Below are 7,002 nucleotides of genomic sequence, written 5' to 3' on the forward strand. Positions count from 1 at the left end.
TGAACCTACAATCCGAGAAAATGCAGCCCACATCCGAAGATGTGGGTCAGTACTATGGAAAAGAATTGAGTATATGGGGGTATATGCAGTTTTATAAACATCATCATTATAAATATTTATAAGAAATATGCAGGATATATGAAAGACTCACATAGTCCGAAGAAACTCATCATAATCATGAGAGGATGAAATAAGTACAATAACATATATGAGTCATCATATAATTTGTCAATCACTTTCAGTTCATCAGGAATATCAATTCTCATAATGTAAATGTCATTTAAATCTTTCGAAAGAATAACTTTCACAATTCCACTTTTAAATCACTTCACCATTCACCATAGACACAAGAAAACACACACACATTGGGAGATCCTATAACCGACATAGACCATATGAGCCACATGGAGTCCAATATCCAACCCATATTGGGGAGAGCCATCATATCCTTTCCATCGGAGTAGGACTATCGATATCAAATCCATACAAACTAGTGATCACTATATAAATCAGCCTTAGGCTCACTCCTACGGGGGCATGTTCTAGGCAAGTAAGGTCTCTTTATACCTCCCACTCGGTGCTAAAGATTTCTCCCAGACTTAGCTCAGATCATTTCAAAGACAATCCACAACAAAACAATTTCAGTAATATATAAATATACATCAGGAGCCATCATGCTTCCCATCTATCAAAATCAACCACGTTGTAGATTTCTTTCACACTCAAGTTCAAAACAACTCCATTAAGACTAAAAGGTCAAATCATTCAAAATATCTCAAATATTCAACACCAACATGCCTATAACACACACTTTCTCAAAAAAAATACAATTTCCAATGGGAATTCACCACCCAAATATCAAAATCATGACAAATATCGTTCAAGATTCATGCTTTATATCTCCACATATGTAAATTCATCTTTAAAATTATAAACATTAAGATTTCATAATAATCATCATAAGATATGGTTTCATGCTTCAAATTCATAAAAATCAAATAAAAATCATGCCTTTATAAAGAAAATTACTTTTGGGCACAAGAATGAAAGAGAGTTCTTGTTGAAAAACCCCACATACCTTGAATGATGAACTTTAGATCGATACTCCTTTTTGAGATGTTAATCATACCTTTGAATGATGGTTCTTGGATTTCTAGAACTAGGAACTTGGAATCTTGAATAAATTTGCAGAATTAAGGGTGAACTTTGGAGGTTCTTGAAGTTGGATGTAGGAGCTTAGGGTTTTCTTTTTGAGGGAATTTGATGAAATATAACATATAATGCTTCTAATAAGCTTTAATATAGGGTTTGGACGGATTTTGGGTGAGGAGGAATGACCAAAACGCCCCTAAAAAATCAAATAATTACCGAATCTGTCCTTTGGTAGAGTATTTTGATAGTCTAAAGTAGATCAACCATAACATTTTACTCTGATATCCAAATTGGATGAAACCAATTTCATTAGAAAGAGGACACTTATATATTTCCATTGATATATAGTATCTCACCCAGATCATTGTGTACTAGGAGTTATGATCATTTGAAGTTGACCCAAAAATTCACTTTTGGTAGGCTAAAGTAGATTGACCATAACTTTTTGCTCCAATAGACAAATTAGATGAAACCAATTTCATTGGAAAGAGGACTCGTAGATCTTTCCATTGATATATATTAGATCGCTCAGATCATTATATACAAGGATTTATGATCATTTAAAGTTTGATCAAAATTACATCTGGCCTTAGTACTTTTTTCCTGCACGTTTTACTGTTCACTACTAGTCACGGTTCGATCGGAATATTCATAACTCGTTGCTCGGGTGTCCGTTTTGGATGATCCACATATCATTGGAAAGCTTATTTGATACTCTACGCAATGGTGTTTCATAATCTAAAACATTCTATACGGAAAATTTATAATTCATTTTAGAAGATATAACCCAACACTTTTACACACAAAACTTCAACGAAAAATTTCCTGGGGTATTACAGAATGGGATAGGGCAAGGTGTATGGTTGATGAGTCATCTCTGTGGGAGACTTTCTCTAATGCATTTCTAGACTACTTCTTTCTTCAGGAGTTGAGGAAAGTAAAAATAGAGAAATTTGTTAATCTGAAATAAGGGAAGATGTCGGTCAAGGAATATACCTGAAAGTTTCACTAATTGTCTCGGTATGCTCCAGAGATGTTGTATGATATAAGGGCCTGAATGAGAAATTTTGCTTTGGATCCTTAAAAAGAAGATTGTATTGTCTATCAAGGACATGGATATCTCTAGGTTGGTTTTTCATATGCAATAAGTGGAGAATGAAAACAAAAAGTAGGCTGATTAGGGGAAAGACATGGAAAGAAGATTTAGTTTTCTGAGCAAGGTGTTGGGCAATAGAAAAGTGGTAGTGATGGTGGTAAGTGGACAAAGAAGAAATGGAGGGAGTTCTGGTTATTTCTCCATAGCTAGTGCTCCCCACCCTAAGCCATTAGGAGACAAGCCTTAATAGGGTGGCATAATTTTTGGGCACAGGGTGCCCAATCTCAGGCTTGTAGAGCACAGTTGGATTCATCATGTATTCTTTGTAGGTTTTGTGGTCGATTGTATTAGGGTTTCTATGATAAGAGGAGGGACATGTGTTTTAAATTTGGTCAGCTAGGCGATATGCTTAGAAACTGTCTGGTTAGTAAGGTCTCTTTGGGAGAGAATAAGGCTCCAATTTCTTTTTCTTTGGCTCCATCACCAAATTATGAACAATCTAGTTTCGGCATTGGTCAGAACCGTCTTTATGCTCTTCCTACTCAATAGGAGTTCAAGACATCGTCTAATGTCATGACTAGTATGTTGTAACTCTTTTCCTGTGATGTATATTTTTTCCTTAATTAGGGGTCCGCTCTCTCTTATGTGACCCCCTTTATGGCTGTGCATTTTGGTTTTAGTCTAGAGTATGTTTTGGACCCTTTTTTATGTCTACCTCTATAGGTGACTCTGTGATTTCTAAAAGAATCTATAGGGGGTGTATGGTATGTGTTGGTAGTAAGGATACTTTAGAGGATTTGCATAAACTCGATATCGTAGATTTGGTTGTTATTCTAGAGATGGATTGGTTACATTTGTGCTATACATTATTAGACAGTTAGACTCTTTAGGTTGTCTTTAAGTTCCAGGTGAATCGATTATTGAGTGGGAGGGTAGTTCCCTAGCTCTTAAGGGTAAGTTTATATCATATCTTAGAGCTCAGAATTAATCTCCAAAAGGTGTCTCTATTATCTTGTCTGAGTTAAAGATTCTAACTCGGAGGCTCTTTCTTTGCATTAGGTTCTGGTGGTAAATGAGTTTCCTGATGTATTTCCTGATGACCTTCCTGGTGTTTCTTCAAATATGGAGATTGAGTTAGGGATTGATCTTGTTCTGGACACCCATCCAATTTCTATTCCCCCTTATAGAATGGCTCCTGCTGAGTTGAAGAAACTCAAGGAATAGCTTAAGGATCTTTTGGATAGGGGTTTTATCTATCCTAGTGTGTCCCCATGGGGCACACCAGTGTTATTCATGCATAAAAAGGATGGTTCCCTTCAGATATGTATTGATTACCGACAATTGAGTATGGTGAAGGTTAAGAACAAGTATCTTCTCCCAAGGATAGATGACTTGTTTGATTATTGCAGGGTGCCAAATTCTTTTCTAAGATTGATCTTTGGTTTGGGCATCATCAGCTTAAGATTAAGGAGGTGGATATGCCTAAAATTTTTCTGCAACTAGTATGGGAACTTTGAGTTCTTGGTAATGTCATTCGATTTGACCAATGCTCCTATGGCATTCATAGATTTGATGAATAGGTTATTTCATTAGTTTCATTATCTTTTTGACTATGTGTTTATTGATGACACTTTAGCGTACTCTAAGAGTGAGTGGATCATACCAATCAACTCCATGTTGTATTACTAACTCTGAAAAAATAATAGTTGTATACCAAATTCTCTAAATGTGAATTCTTGTTGAACGTTGTCACTTTTTTGGGCCATATTATTTCTTGTGAGGGGATTATGTTGGATCCACAAAAGGTTGTGATGGTTAAGAAGTATCCTAGAACCACGACTCCAACCAATATTTAGAGCTTTGCGGGTTTATCTGGATACTATAGGAGGTTTGTGGAGAGTTTCTCAACGATTGCTTCCCCATTGAATAAATTAACTTAGAATAGGGTAAGTTCTCTTGGTCTGATACTTGTGAGGGTAGTTTTGATAAGCTGAAGGATAAGCTAACTTTGGCTCCAGTTTTGACCTGTTTGAAGGCACTAATGGGTTTGTGGTTTACTGTGATTCATCCCGAGTGGGACTTGGTTGTGTTCTGATGCATCATAGCGCATAAATCATGCTATGTTGTTTGATCTTGGGAGTATTTATATGTCCAAAAACCGCTATTTACCCATATTTGGACTTGTTTCGAGGATAAAAAGTATGTTAAACATGTAGAATTGCTTGTTAAATTATGTTTAGTAGAAAACCAATGTGATCAGAAAAATAGGGTTGATTTCCCATGGATTTGGAAGAAAATGGGATGCATATTATGATGAGGCAAAGGACCATGCAAATCAAAGGGAAAAAAAATGGAGATGCAAGAGAGGAAATAAAATGGAGAAGAATACCAGTGACACGATGCTATCTCAATTTGTCGCGTCAATTGGTAACATTATGTGCCTTAGCAAAAATTTGAAGAACAATTTCCAGTGCATCAATGCGATGTCAACGCATCGCGTCAATGCGTGATTTTTTTGAGTTAGCAGAAATTCCATGTGCTACTTCTAGTGCATCGACACGATATCAATGCATCGTGTCGATGCCTGAGGTTTTGACACTTAGCTGAATATTAAGGAGCAACTTCCAGTGAAATGATCCGATGTCAGCACGTCGCGTCGTGTGGTAACAAAATGGACTAAGTCTAATATTAGAAGTGGAATTCCAGTGGAACAACGTGATAAGTACATGACGCGTTGGATGATACAATGCGATTTGTATGTGTCACGTCAAGAGTACAGATCTGGTAAAAGTTTCCCTAGTATAAAAGGAACACGTGAGCACAATTACAAGAGTTTTTTTGGCAAGCATAGCAGCGGCGAAAAAATACAAAATTCTTTATTTTAGGGTTCTTAATACTTCTTTTGAACTTCTTTACTTCAAGAATTATTTTGGGTATAATTAATTACTTATTTTGGATGTTGAATTCAAACATGTATGGCTAAACACCCTTATTCTAGGGTTGAGGCCAAGAACATGATTACTCTTTTATATTCTCATTCATAGTTTCTTTTGGATTATCATCTGGGTTGTTCTTAATTTCTTGCACTTACTATTTTGATGAGTGGCCACCATTAGAATAAATCTATATTTCTATGTGCATCCAGGAGGAGAATCGTAGGATAGAATGAAGAAATTAGGGAGCAAGATAAAATAATGCATTTAAACTAGCATCTAGGAAAGGGATATACCTAGAAGCCTTGCTTGGTTCAACTACAAGAAGATAACTTTATGAATTTAGAAGAATTATTGTATCTCTGCGAGAGTTGTAGCTATAATATTCAGTAGATAGAAGATTTGAGGTCGGGAGACCAAGATCGTGGCATAAACCTTGCTAATCAACAACCTGATAACCAATTAGACTGTGATAAGAATAGAGAATTGTATGATTGTTCAAAATGCCTCAATCCTGGAATCATTATCATTATTGATCCCAACCGTTGCTTGCTTTGCTCTAGTCACCACTAGTTATTTCTTATTTACTAATTTACATTCTTATTCATAAATTCACAATCATCTTGATACTCTCAAGCACTTAATACCAATTTGTCTCAAACTAAAAATTGACTAAATTTCTAGTTTATTAGTCCTCATGGGTATGATATCTGACTGTCTACGTCTTTATACTTCTTCAACAATCATGTACACTTGCGTGTGCGTAGGGAAGTAACAAGTTTTTAACGTCATTGCTGGGGAGTAGTATAATTAGTGAATTTCTTAATTCTTGGTTTTTGATAATAAGCTAAAGTGTAACAACTTGATCTTAGCGGCTGAATTTTTGCAGGTTTAGCTGAATACTGGACTGGCTAGAGATAAAACGTTGGTAGAGCCTTTTGTAGAACTGGAATTGATTTTTCATCAGAGGCTAAGAGCACAACATTTCATTCAACAGGGTCAGATGGCTGAAATACAAGATCCTAATATTATTGATCCAAATGTTGGAAATGTTCCAGCTCTAGTTATTCCAGTAGATCCTGTTCAACCAGTCGTAAGACCTATTTGTGAGGTGGCAATCCCACTTACGAACCATGTGACTAATAATATTTATAAGCCTGAGCCAGGAGGCCAGTGGGAATTAAAAAAAATATGGTGTAGTTGTTGAATTCTGCGGGGCAATTTCACAGACTTTCATACGAGGATCCGTAGCAGCACATACAGACCTTCCTGGAAATAAGTGATACATACATTCCTGAAGATGTGAATATTGATTATGTTAGATTGACACTCTTTCCTTTTTCTCTAAATAGGGAAGCAAAGAGGTGGTTACATGCTAAACCAACACACTTCATCACTTCTTGGGAAGATTATGCTCGAAAGTTCCTCATTCTATTCTTTCTATCCCAGAAGACTGCACGATTGAGGAGTGAGATTTTGAGTTTCAGATAAAAAGATGAGGAAAATCTCTATCAAGCTTGGGAGAGATTTAAAGGTACGCTCAGAAATTGTCCTCATCACCATCAATCGAATGATGTTTTAGTGTATATATTTATAGATGGATTTGAGTCAAATGCAAAGATTCTCTTGGATTCAGCAGCAGAAGGCCAAGCTTTGGAGAAAACTTATGAAGAATTATATACATTGTTGAATCGAATCTAACAAGGGAATCCGGACTGGCATACAGACTCAATGAGTGCTCCCAAGAAGGTTGCAGGGGTAATAGAGGTAGATCAGTTCACTGCATTACAGGCACAGATTGCAGTAATGCAAAACCATATG

At 36.2% G+C, this 7,002-nt stretch overlaps 1 non-coding gene across 1 annotated transcript; it reads right to left on the minus strand.

Moving 5' to 3' along the window:
- Positions 1-6,639: 6,639 nt before the first annotated feature.
- LOC124898395 lies at positions 6,640-6,746 on the minus strand. The gene has a single exon (XR_007055356.1). It is a non-coding gene; the product is annotated as a small nucleolar RNA R71 (small nucleolar RNA).
- Positions 6,747-7,002: the final 256 nt, after the last annotated feature.

The sequence above is a fragment of the Capsicum annuum genome, chromosome 4 (assembly GCF_002878395.1).
Source record: "Capsicum annuum cultivar UCD-10X-F1 chromosome 4, UCD10Xv1.1, whole genome shotgun sequence".
NCBI lineage: Eukaryota > Viridiplantae > Streptophyta > Magnoliopsida > Solanales > Solanaceae > Capsicum > Capsicum annuum.